Genomic DNA, 13,361 nt, shown 5'->3' with positions numbered 1-13,361 from the left:
TGACACTCCTAACGCCACCTCCCCCCCCCTCCCCTCCCCCAAAAGACATTCAGTACCTGACGCGCGCGCGCCTGATCATGTGGTTAGAACCATACGTGCCCTTATGATCAACCTGGTAACTATGTATGGCGGGTGACTGGTGTTTGCCAACGGGCATTCATCTTTATGGCACGAGTCAAAATAAAAAAGTATGTTGGCAATTTGGATGGTGCGACCATGATGATGTCCAAGCGGTAAAGACGTTACGTCCACACACACACACACACACACACACACACACACACACACACACACACACACACACACACACACACACACACACACACACAGTTTTAATTTTCTTTTGTTTTAAAGCAGTTTTCAAGGTAACAAGAATGAATCTCAAATCGACAAATAAACAAGTAGGGAGAGTGAAAGGGTTGGGGTAGGGCGGGAAATAATAACTCCCCTGCACCTTGACGCTACAGATCATAATAATCCTCCTCCCCTCCCCCTCCCCCGCTTCCCCTCACCGCGCTCTCCACCTCCCTAACAAGGTCAGATGAAAATCATTGAAGTCAGACCAAGCAGGGAGATGGGTTGATTTATCTTTATGAGTAACTAGCGTTGCAGCAACAGCGGTTAACGACGTCAGCCAAGCAGAGGGGGAAATATCCCACCTGTTTCTCGTCGTTGGTGTGTGTGTGGGGTTTTTTTTTTTTTTTTTAGTGCAAATCTTCGGATTAACTTCGCCCAAAAATGCGATGCTTTGTGATTTATGTCAGAGAAAGCTCGTTCTGCAGGTGGAATTTGAAGAGTAGCGTCGACTATTCTCTGGCGAGTGTTTAAATGCCATGAGTATTTTAGTGCCTTTTTGCCCTTGTGATTCAGGTCAGCTGTGGAACTTTTTAGAGGAACGGTTTAAAGTTGTAGATGCGTATCAGTGTATTCGACTGTCTCCATTGACTTATTTAACTTTTTGTGTGGTGGAATGATTAATATTTATTGACCTTAATGCAATATTTTACTTCTTAGCGTTTCTTTCTCCTGAACTTTTTGCACTTGAACGTATACATAAATTTAATTGTTTAACCATTGATTGTTTTAACTTTTGTATGATGTAATGTTTCAGTATTTATCGTCCTTAATGTGATATTTATTTCTTAGTGTCTGTTTCTCCAAAACTTTTTTTTTTTTTATTCACTTGAACGTCTCCATGAGTATTCTTGAGTATCAAGTGCTTTTGGCTTGTCGGTGGTGATCACCAAAGGATATTAGTTTGAATTAGTTTGTGTCTGTGTAATCGAATGTCTTCGCGAGCTTTTGACTAGTTACTTTGTGTGTGTGTGTGTCCCGTAGGGAGACAGTGCCGTCTATGCACCTCACGAACGGCGCACTGTAGGCAATACTTGAGGTTCTTTGCAGCGTCCCTTCGGCCCTGAGCTGCATTCCTTTTATTATACCTCCATTCACATTCTCTCTCTTCCATCTTACTTACTTTTCACAGTCTTCTAACAATTATTTCTTTGCGAAACTGCGAGGTTTTTCTCCTGTTTGAACTCTTGTAACCTTTTACTCCCAATTTTCCTTTGAATGCTGAGTTACCTTATAGATTCCAGTGCTTGCCCTTCGGCCTAAGAATTGTAGTGATTTTTTTTTTTTTTTTTTTTTTTTTTTTTTGCGCTGCTTGCGATATTTTTTTCATGGGTATTTTTTTGAGCATCAAGTCACACGCGCTTGTGAATCATTTAACTTTCAACTGACTCCTCTTCGTCAGTGTTTCGACATCTCCCTGATTTCCTTTTGAGTATTTGGCGTTGTCTGTGGGATTAGGTCAGCAAATTATCTTGAGCGATGATGTCTACTTGAATGATGAATCTCTCAACTTTGGTCAACTTTTGAAAGTATTTTTAAAAGCCTCTAGAGTACTTGTTGTCCGTGATTATTTAAATGTAAATGGGTTTATCTTTTAATTTAGTATTTACTTCTTGTGTATTAGTCCTCGGATATTTGTAGAGCCCGATTAATTGAATATTCTGTATATATAATACATTGTATTTACATCAGATTTGAACAGCACCTAAATAAAATTATACACGTGTGTGTGTGTGTATTTTATATTGCATGTTATATATATATGTGTGTGTACGTATATATATTTTAAAGTAATTTGAATCTGTTCACAATTATTATACATTTCCCGAGCCACTTGGCTAATGATCAAAACGATGCCATCGTTGCGTAATGAGAAGTCAAAACGGAGCTCTCGCGCTCCCTCACTTGCACACACATTCTCTCTCTCTCTCTTTCTCTCGTCGTGGGTGGGCCTGATGCTTCGGCCACTGCAAGGGGAGGAGAGTGGACGGGCGGGCCAAAGCAAGATGTCGCCGGAACCGTCAGTATTTTTAGGGGCTCGTCTCATTATATGCGAGCTTGATGTATACTATACTACTGCCACATTCGCTGGGTCGAGATGTTGTTGGCCGGGCAATTGACATTACTGAGATGGATTCGTTCGTACCCTCGTGGGCAAGATGAGGTGGGCGCAAAGTATTTCGCCTTGGGTAATGTGTTAGAATTAGCTTCTGGTTCGGGTATTGGTGCGGGCGATCAATGTTATTATTGAAATGTACAGTCATTTACATGGAACAAACCCAATATGCGAGCATTTACATGGACTCAAGGCGCTTTGTATGCAAGATTCTACATAGCACAGAAGGCCATATGATGATGATGATGATGATGATTATTATTATTATTATTATTATTATTATTATTATTATTATTATTTAATGAACACCGTATTCTTTGGAAGTTTGAGTTTCAAGTCAGTGGATGCTTGTTCCATAAGTTTCATCTACTGAATAATAATAATAATAATAATAATTATTATTATTATTATTATTATTATTATTATTATTATTATTATTATTATTATTGTTAATGTTCACAAGATGAACCTTATTCATATGGAACAAGCTAACGGAGCCATTGACTTGAAATATTAATTATTATTATTAAAGAATATGTTCACAAGATGATATTCATATGGAACAAGCTAACGGAGCCATTGACTTGAAATTCAAGCTTCTAAAGAATATGGTATTCATTTGAAAGAAGTACGAGTATTTGCGTCTTAACATGCCCAAGAATACCATTTCACAATTTCACAAGGAAATGAAAAACCTTCATATGAGTAAATGACTTGAGGCAACTTTTGTTTGATTTGCGAGTAGAATATTCTAAATACACTGTGTCGAGTTACTCTCAGGCATATATCCCTAGCTTACAATATACCCAAGTTACCGTAGTGATGATTACAGTTTCTTCAGAGGAGTATACTGGCAATACATTGATTGTCGTGGTGTTATAGAAGATTTATGCAAAACTTGAATAATAATGATGATGATGATGAAGAACAAGAAGAAGAAGAAGCAGGAATAATAATAATAATAACAACAACAATAAAGAAGCGGGAATAATAATAATAATAATAATAATAATAATAATAATATGTGACGCAAACTCAATACCCTTTTGTCTAGCACAGGAGCGAACTACCAAACGAAAAGAAAGGGAAAAGGTGGGCTTAACCATGAAGGAAGGAAGCCATAGATCTTCCTTTTAAACGAAGAAAGTTACAAGACTAACCCCGTTTTTCTTAATAAGCTTTAAACTTCTTTTTTTTGCGTAGGTGTATTTACGAAGAAAGGTTATAAGAGCCTATTAAAAAAAAGGCACCAAATTTGTAATCGCGGTGTTAACAGGTGTGTAGTGATTAAATGTGAGAAGAGATGGCTTTAGAGGCGTTACGTACATTATTTCTTGTTGAGGAAGAAGAGACATTTAACCTTGACTAGAATCCCAATGTCGTTTGTTATCTCTTGTGAAATTAATCGAATTTTATGCTCTCTCTCTCTCTCTCTCTCTCTCTCTCTCTCTCTCTCTCTCTCTCTCTCTCTCTCTCTCTCTCATTTGAAGGGTTGATCTCGAGCGTATTATCTTTTATATCCTTTTGATGCATAGTACTCGTGTTATCTTGGATATATATCAACCCGAGCGCATGTTTCACATTTCTCGCAAGCGTCGTAATGCCAAGGATATGATATCTTTTCGTAAGCATGTTCTTGCATTATCTGAGAAAGACGCAATCTCAAGCCTATTTTTAATCTCTGAGTCATTTGATGCCAAGCGTGGTCTCCCTGACAGTGACTTGAGCGTTAAACCCAAAGTATCCAAGAAGTATTTTATTATTTCGTAATCGGTTGAATGCAAGATAGTTTAGATTTTTTAAACAATTGCCCCAGTTTATAATACACTCAGTCAACAAAGGCTCCAAATTTATATGATTTATAAAGTTTGCTGTATCAGTGTGTCAGTAAATGGATCGAATATGTCGAGGAAGAAATGGGAAATATTAATGAGTAGATGAAAAATGTTCAGTAATAAATAGAATAAACTTAGGAAAGCATTGAAAAACATTTAGTGAAAGGAGGATTTTGTATGGCGAAATGTGGTTGCCTCCTTGATGTATTTGTAAAAGAAAGGCAGCGGATCGACCTCTTAATCAGTGTCCAAACTTCATTCTGGTTCAGTATTCAATATTTTTTATTTAAAAATTTTAGTTACCCTTTCATTTTCACTTTTCCCAGCGGCTGCTCTTTATCGTTATTTTCGTGTGCAACATATTTCTTTACCGTATTTATTTTTTTCATATTTCGATTTTGGCAATTTTAGTGGAATTGTTTATATCAAATTAAGGATTTTTTAATTTTGGAATTTTTACCAGCGGCTGATCTTTAGCGTTATTTTCCTTTATAACCAATTTCTTTGCCTTTTTGAGATTTTTCAATATTGGGAGTTAATTCAGCGAAGTTGTTTTTATCAAATCAATAGTTTTTTTTTTTTTATCTGTCTCTTAGGAGTCGGTGCACACAAGCAATATTGATCATTGTACGGTGTTTGAAATTTCACTTTTTAAGATTGTAGACTCGTGTGACTTAATCCAACCTTCATTATCGCAAGAGCTCAGAATTTTAAATGGAGGCTTATCATCATCATCACCTCGAGGTCATAACAGACGCCGCACGGTCATATCACTTTCCAGTCGCGTGCTAAGTAGCACTTTGCATGCTCGCATCGGCCTCCATAAAAATGATAATTAACGTCGCCTGGGTAGGATGCACATCCTCCGATGTGTACGCCATTGCTCCCAGTCTGTACCCAGGAGCAATGCGGTGATTAGGTGAATTATATTTTTACACTGAGAACTATGTTATTTTCACTGAGAGACGAAAGATGTTGGACAACGTCAGTGTGTCGATTTTTAAAAGCGGGGAATTTCGTCGTCTGAAATGAAACTTAAGATATTCGTGCGTTGCCATTTATACTCTGTGTTTTGTTTGGGTGTTTTGTGTGCCCTGTGATGACACGCACTAGCCAGTTGCCAGTGCGTCTCTTTATTTAGGTGGAATACCTGGAGAGGATTGTGGAATTTTAATTACGCGATTTGGATTGAAGGGGGTTAAATAATTAATAATAAAGGGAAGAACTCTTGATGTGAGACGATGATTGAGTGAAATCTCTCTCTCTCTCTATCTCTCTCTCTCTCTCTCTCTCTCTCTCTCTCTCTCTCTCTCTCTCTCTCTCTCTCTCTCTATCTCAATGTATATATAATATATATATATATATATATATATATATATATATATATATATATATATATATATATATATATATTATATATATATATATATCAATATATATATATATATATATATATATATATATATATATATATATATATATATATATATATATGAATGCGTGTATGTAATAAGCTTTAAACTCTTAGTAAAAAGTAAAAAGTGACATTTTCGTGCTGTTATAAATTGTGTATTTTCTAGCTTGGTTACCTGGAATTCCGTTACCAACGTTAATTTCTCTCTCTCTCTCTCTCTCTCTCTCTCTCTCTCTCTCTCTCTCTCTCTCTCTCTCTCTCTCTCTCTCTCTCTCTCTCTCTCTTCAGGGATTGTATATCCGTGAAGATAATCCCTTGTTAGGCAACCAGAAATATGGTAAAGAAAGCGCTCGGGATCTTGTCTTCGTCGAGCGAAGGAAAAAGTGATTTTATTGAAATTTTTTCTCTCCCTCTCCGAAATTCGTTGGTGAAAGAGAACGGTCCTCCTCCTCCTCCTCCTCCTCCTCCTCCTCCTCCTCCTCCTCCTCCTCCTCCTCCTCTTGAGAGTCTGGTCACGTAACGGCTTCACTAACTCCTTCCCTTGAACATGGATGCTTTTGAGAGAGAGAGAGAGAGAGAGGAGGGCGGGTGTTAGTTTCTATAAAGAATATAGTTTCAGTTTGTACATACATTTACAGCCATGCTCTGTTGCGTTAGGATGGCCGTAATAGATTCCACTCGTGAATCTGACTTTGTCTATTTTTATCATTTCAGACGTGGATTTGCCATGTAATATTTTTTTTTTGTTTTCAGAGTTTAGAGTTTAAATGAATGTACATGATTAAATGAATGTACATGATATATATATATATATATATATATATATATATATATATATATATATATATATATACTGTAAACATGCTGGAAGATTGGGGCATCTGGAACGCCGAAGATTTACCAGGAATATCGTAACATCTTATAAATTTATTTGGCCAAATTTTCAAGACCATATCTCATCATCAGGGCTGTAAAATACAAAGAATAAGAATTAAGAATCGACTCAGTTAAAAAACTTACAAAAGCCTAAAGCATGGAACTTAAACTAAAACAAACACTAAAACATTAAAACATACTAAAAGACTTAATATTTAAAAAGTAGATAAAAAAAATAATAAAATAAAAATATATATGTATATGTATAGAATATCAGAACGTTTAGTACCTAACCGTATGGGAGCTAAGAACTGAGGTCTGGCTGTTTAGGGAAGGAACAAGCTGCTTAATAGTTAAAGATTCCAGGATGCAGAGGGAGTGGTCGTTGGGTGCTTGGGCAACAATATTAAAATCATCATAAGAAAACGATGTCTTGCATTTTTTTTTTTACAGTGATCTCTTATGTTAGAAAATTCTTTTGTTTTTAATTGACATCAGTTTTTTAACTGAGTCGATTCTTAATTCTTATTCTTTGTATTTTACAGCCCCGATGATGAGACATGGTCTCGAAAATTTGGCCAAATAAATTTATAAGATGTTGCGATGGCTGTTTGCTGTTCTGTTCCTGGTGTGTGTATATATATATATATATATATATATATATATATATATATATATATATATATATATATATATATAATATTTCTGAGTTAATTTATATATATATATATATATTATATATATATATAGTTATATTTATATATATATATTTTATATATATATATATATAATGTGTGTGTGTGTGTATAAATTATGAAACGTTTGTTAGCCTTTAATGCCCCACTCCTTGCTTCCTCCCTTCCCCTCCTCCCCTCCATTCACCAAGGAAAATAAGTCTTCAGCCAAAATGTGGACGAGTTTTCAGCCTCCGACGTCGGACGTAATCAGACTTGCAAATCCCGACCAACTTTGACGCGTTAGGAGCGAAGTTGTCAAGTCAATATAGGTGTGAGAGAGAGAGAGAGAGAGAGAGAGAGAGAGAGAGAGAGAGAGAGAGAGAGAGAGAATATATAAATTATATGTGTCTGATGGTATTAGGTGACGCTCTTATCTTTCCGGTATTGCATTACCGTCAGTCCTTTTATCATAAGTGGGAGTAAAAGTTATAGATTTTTAGAAATGCATAACAAGGAAAGATTGATAAAAATTAATTGGATTGAAATACAGTATCACAAGGAAAGGATTAAGAGTTGCTTAGTGCATTAAGGGTATGTTGCGAGTAATTAATTACAAATATGTGAAAAATTTGAGTGGGCACGCCTTTCATACATAAGGGCAGTCGGATCTGTGAAAATAAGTTGAAGTATAACTCCTACTACTACTACTAAGAAGAATAATAATTATAATTATAACAGTGATGATGATGTACGCTCGGCATACCCGAAAATAGTCTTAAATATAGAAATACTATAAGCTATTGCTATCTTTCCTAGGTAAAATAGTGGGCCAGTTCTCTAATGGGATAAGAAAAACCATCAATTTTGACCCTTTGCGTGTTAGGAACAGATAAACCCTCAATCTTTTACCATCGCTACCGCAAGTGATAGAGAAATGTGGGTCATTAAGGAGTTTCCTTTTTATTTCGAATTTTAGGTGATTTCGCGGTTATTCCTTGTTTAGAGGCACGTGAAACTATATACATTATGAATCATATTGTAGTTTATGAAACGAATGTTCGGAGTACCATTATTGACATTATATTTTACTTAATTTTCACAGCAAAAAGACACATATGTGAATATTGTATGACAATTTATTTGGTTTTAGATTAACTTCAGTTCTACAGCAAAAAAATACACATTGTAATGTTTCGGTTTTGATAAGCCAATTTAAATTTTTCTTAGATGTTAACTGGGGTTATGTAAAGGATTAACGTAATTACAAACGTATGGTTGTTCTATTTTTATTTTTTTTTACTTAATTTTTTGTCAGTTAAGACATCTCACTTTGTAGGCTGGGCTTTACGTAACGTTTTCCCAGTTAAAACGAAAGATGCTAGAAACGTTAGCTGACGATATCAGGAAAAAATTGCACTAATGTAATTCGGACATAAACCCTCCTTGGTAATCACCGCTTATTTTTAGGAACACTTCTTCGTCAGCGTGGATGAAAGTAATTGATAAACACATCATGATTTTGCAAGCTTGTGTCCTGTTTCCCTATCACAGTGAACTTTCTTGTTCGAATACAAACACGTATGCCGTATGTATGTGTACAGATCCCAGTTGTATTTATATTACACATATACGTGCTTTAATGTATGTGTACAGATCCCACTTGTATTTATATTACACATATACGTGCTTTGTAAGCGTCTGTAAATGTGATATTAGATTATACTCACACACACACACATATGTGTGTGTGTGTTTGTTGTATGAATTATCAGTTACATCCACCTCACACGGAAAGTGTGGCGAAGTAAAGTAATTAACTTCATAAAACGAGAGAGAGAGAGAGAGAGAGAGAGAGAGAGAGAGAGAGAGAGAGAGAGAGAGAGAGAGAGAGAGAGAGAGAGAGAGCCTGCTGGAGGGCTTTGAAATGCGCAACCTCGTTGCACTACTCAATTGGGTTAAGGCAGCAAATTTTGGTGGGAGCCTTCCTGGCCCCTTGGGAAGGATATCTACCCCACCCCCACCCCTGTTCCCCCTTAAACCCTCCCCATCCTAGCAGGCGTCTTCCTCCTCCCTTTCCCATCCCTCCGTGACCCACTAAATGAAGTTGAGGGTGAAAAATTTTATGACAATGGCTGGTAATTTGTTTAACTTTTTCAGGCTCCGCACGGTTCCGGCAGTAATAACTGTGGCTGTGTGTGTGTGTCGGTGTCTGTGTCTGTTTATCTGTGTATCTGTTTGTGTGTGGAGTTCAATGATTAGGTTATACGCACACATACTTATATATATATTTTTGTGTGCCGGAATTCAATGATTAGGTTATAATCATACACATATATGTTAGTTAGTTTGTTGGAATTCAATGATTAGGGTATGTGCCTACACATATGGTTGTTTACTTGGTGAAATTAAATGATTAGGTTACACATACATACTTTTAATTGTTTGTTTGACCTCTAGAGGGGGCCGTAACATTCTTCCTCGCTCTGGCCTCAGAGAACGTTGGTAGAATGTCTGGGTCACAGCTGGACGACCCGTGTTCGAATCTCGAACCGGACGAGGAGGGACGAATTGGCACGTTCCATTAGGTCCAAAATATGTCTATGTTGATCTTAACAGTAATAAAAAAAAAAGTACTAGACGTGTGTGTTCATTGCTCCATCAAAATGTACTCCGTCAAAACAGGAGGGCCTCGACGAGATAAGGGTGAAACCTCCAAGAGATCTCTCTCTCTCTCTCTCTCTCTCTCTCTCTCTCTCTCTCTCTCTCTCTCTCTCTGAGACTATGTTGCTGTGGATGATAGTGGGGCTATTAAGAAAATTTTGTTTATGCATTTTATTCCATTGTCTGCTGTGAAACACTAACGTAATTGGAATTTTCTTCAAATCTTGGCATCTTGCCATTCAAGTTTTGAAATAGGTCGTAAATAATCTTTTATGAGGCCACTGAGATTGACTAGAAATTGGCCTAGTTACGACGTTTGTTTGGGAAGATCGTTTCACGCTACCACTCTTGATTTGTTGGAGAAACATTATCCGAACATTCCCCGTCCATTTTAGTGTTGGCCTAGGAATGCGAGGGGCGTTTAATTAAGTGTCGAGATTAATATCGTGTGAACCATCTGCACAGGCTTACTACTACTATGCTGCCACTACTACTGCTGCTGCTGCTGCAAAAATTTCACAGCCTTATTGGGGCGAGGGTTGAGGAAAGTTTAGGAGACAGGGTATTGGTCCTGAATGGATTGGGACTAATAATTTTGGCTGTAGTCATAAAGAAAAAGTAATCTTTTTCCGCCACAGGTGGATGTATAGGATCAACCTCTCCTTTGTACGTAGGTTTATGGCCAAAGTTATGTTGTAAGTTGTCTTCAAAGGAGAGGCTTAAAAACACAGCTCTCATATTTTGGTCGAAATAAATAGTTTTAAAATGTTTTTGTCGTCCATAGCAAATACATTAGTCAAAACACTTATTGGGCATACATTTTACATAATTTAAATGCTTGGGTCAGAAGATGCTTTTTGAGTGATTTATATACCCAGTTACAGTAATACAAATATTTGGGCCAAAATATACATTATGAGAAATACGTATAAATATCTTGGCCAAAATATACATAATTACTTAAACAAATACTTTTGTCTAATAATACTTTTTAAGTAATGTAAAAACCTGATTCAAAACATAGTTGTAGAGTTTACGACTCAACGCGATCGACTAACATGAAATTAAATTATTCCTTCGTAACAGGTGTTCTCGAGTTTAAAGAATACTCACCCCTAATTGTCCCTCTCCTCGCCTGGTTCGGGGATCGAATACGGGTTCCAGGGTTGAGCCGAAGTGCTACCAATTGCGGAGAGAGAGAGAGAGAGAGAGAATTTAGTAAAAATAGCTGAAAATAAAGCAAAAGCATTATATATATATATATATATATATATATATATATATATATATATATATATATATATATATATATATATATATATATATGTATATATGTATAATATATGTATAATTTGTCGTTTAGAAGTACCAGACGTTAGGGAGTTTGAGCATTGTGCTTTAAAAGAGAGAGAGCGAGAGAGAGTAGGTTGAGCAGAATTTTCATGAAAATCAAGCGAAATCGAGAACATAGACATATTTAAACCGTAGTTTAGCAGAAACGCAATGATATTTGAGCCTTGTGCTATAAAAGTAGTATGACATCCTTCGTTGTTCTTTGAGTTTTCTCAAGTCACCCGATGCGTAATGATTGCTACGGGATTCTTCCCGGCAACCAAGATCATTGACAAAGTGCAGTACAATGACGCACATTTCCCAGTTTTTTTTTTTTTTTTTTTTTTTTTTGTGTGTGTGTGTGTGTGTGTGTGTGTGTGTGTGTGTGATAATTTTAGAATTTTTGCACAACGAAAATTCCTGGGTTTTTAGTTTGTTGTTTATAAGCAAAAACATGCCATGACCTTTGTCTTCTCATTACTTCATGTTTGTTCTGTTACTTGCCACAGTCAGAATTTTTTCACATTAAGAATTCTGTCACTGGGTATATCACCCTACGATATATTTTTTCAATGGCCGTTTCCACATTAACTGATATGTCTTCGTACGCCATATATATATATGTATATATATATATATATATATATATATATATATATATATATACATACATACATACATACATACATACAGTATATATATATATATATATATATATATATATATATATATATATATATATATATATATATATATATATATATATATATATATATATATATATATATATATATATACACACACACACACACACACACACACACACACACACACACACACACACACACACACACACACACACACACATCCCAGGGCCAAACCAAAAGGCTACAATGACTAGCAAGTTACAATGCTATTTCAGCTCACACCATTAAAATCAATACGGCGTCCACGCCACCTTGCGTTGCGGCATATCCGACCACTCCAGAGTAATAGCTGGTGAACTTTTAAGCCTCTGAATTAGTGAAAAGTATTCCTTTTGGATGGTGTTTGTCCTTTAAAGGCCAAGGCTTCTCCGGAAGAATCGGCCCGTAGCAACAGTTGCCTCTGATGTTGAGGTTAGACGTAGTGTCGCTATTTTATCCTATTTTTTGTTGCTCCTCTTTCGTAATGCGGACACATTCCTGTGTGGTGGGACAAGTCTAAAAACCGTAGAATTGGGTGGCAGATACACACACAAATTAGCGAGAAACTTGCAAAGATGGTGTAGAAATAAAACTGGAAAAATTGCTAAACTAGACAAAAATTGTAACAAATAAAGGACACTTTAAACAGCTGAGACCATAAATCGTTGGCGCATGAATGCTCTTTACCACTATTGGGACTTGCAACATACCATAGGAATCAGACACTGTAGTCTCTTGAAATCCTATTGGCTTTTCTGATAATATAAAGTTATCTTGCTTCCCCTTTCTAGGGCAATTGGGTTTTGTTTCTGATACCGATAGTATGCTAATTAAGTTTACCCCGGTGATGGATCGTATTTTAGATGGTTATATTTGATTGACAGTTTACATCCTAGGGAATTATGTCTTCAACATCGTTATTGAATAGAGACCTGCTAGCTGCAGTTAACAGGGATGATTGGTCTTTGGAAATAATAATAATGATAATAATAATAATAGTAATAATGATAATAATAATAATAACAACCCCATCATAGCATTCACTTTAAAATCCACTGGCGATTTATGTCATTTTAGGTTTAAAATACATTAGACATTGGCGTACCGCAAACTCTTATACGTGCTTCGTTACTCGTGCAAGGAACTGTTTGCCAAAACATCTCTACCTGTCCATCAAAGTAAGGAAGTTTCCATGTAACACACATATATATTATATATATATATATATATATATTATATATATATATATCATATACACAAGTATATATATATTTTACTGTTTAAACTGGATTGTAATTATCAGGTTGCCTAAAACTCTCTCTCTCTCTCTCTCTCTCTCTCTCTCTCTCTCTCTCTCTCTCTCTCTCTCTCTCTCTCTCTGTCCTTCGAGCTCACACGAATGATAATAAC

At 36.1% G+C, this 13,361-nt stretch overlaps 1 protein-coding gene across 36 annotated transcripts in view; it reads left to right on the top strand.

Annotated features, from left to right (window-relative positions):
* sm (smooth) overlaps positions 1-13,361 on the top strand; it is a 783,427-nt gene that overhangs the window by 743,938 nt on the left and 26,128 nt on the right. The window lies entirely within an intron of this gene.

The sequence above is a fragment of the Macrobrachium rosenbergii genome, chromosome 54 (assembly GCF_040412425.1).
Source record: "Macrobrachium rosenbergii isolate ZJJX-2024 chromosome 54, ASM4041242v1, whole genome shotgun sequence".
Taxonomy (NCBI): Eukaryota; Metazoa; Arthropoda; class Malacostraca; order Decapoda; family Palaemonidae; genus Macrobrachium; species Macrobrachium rosenbergii.
The sequence above is the reverse complement of the archived record's forward strand: the minus strand, read 5'-3'. Positions and strand labels throughout refer to the sequence as shown.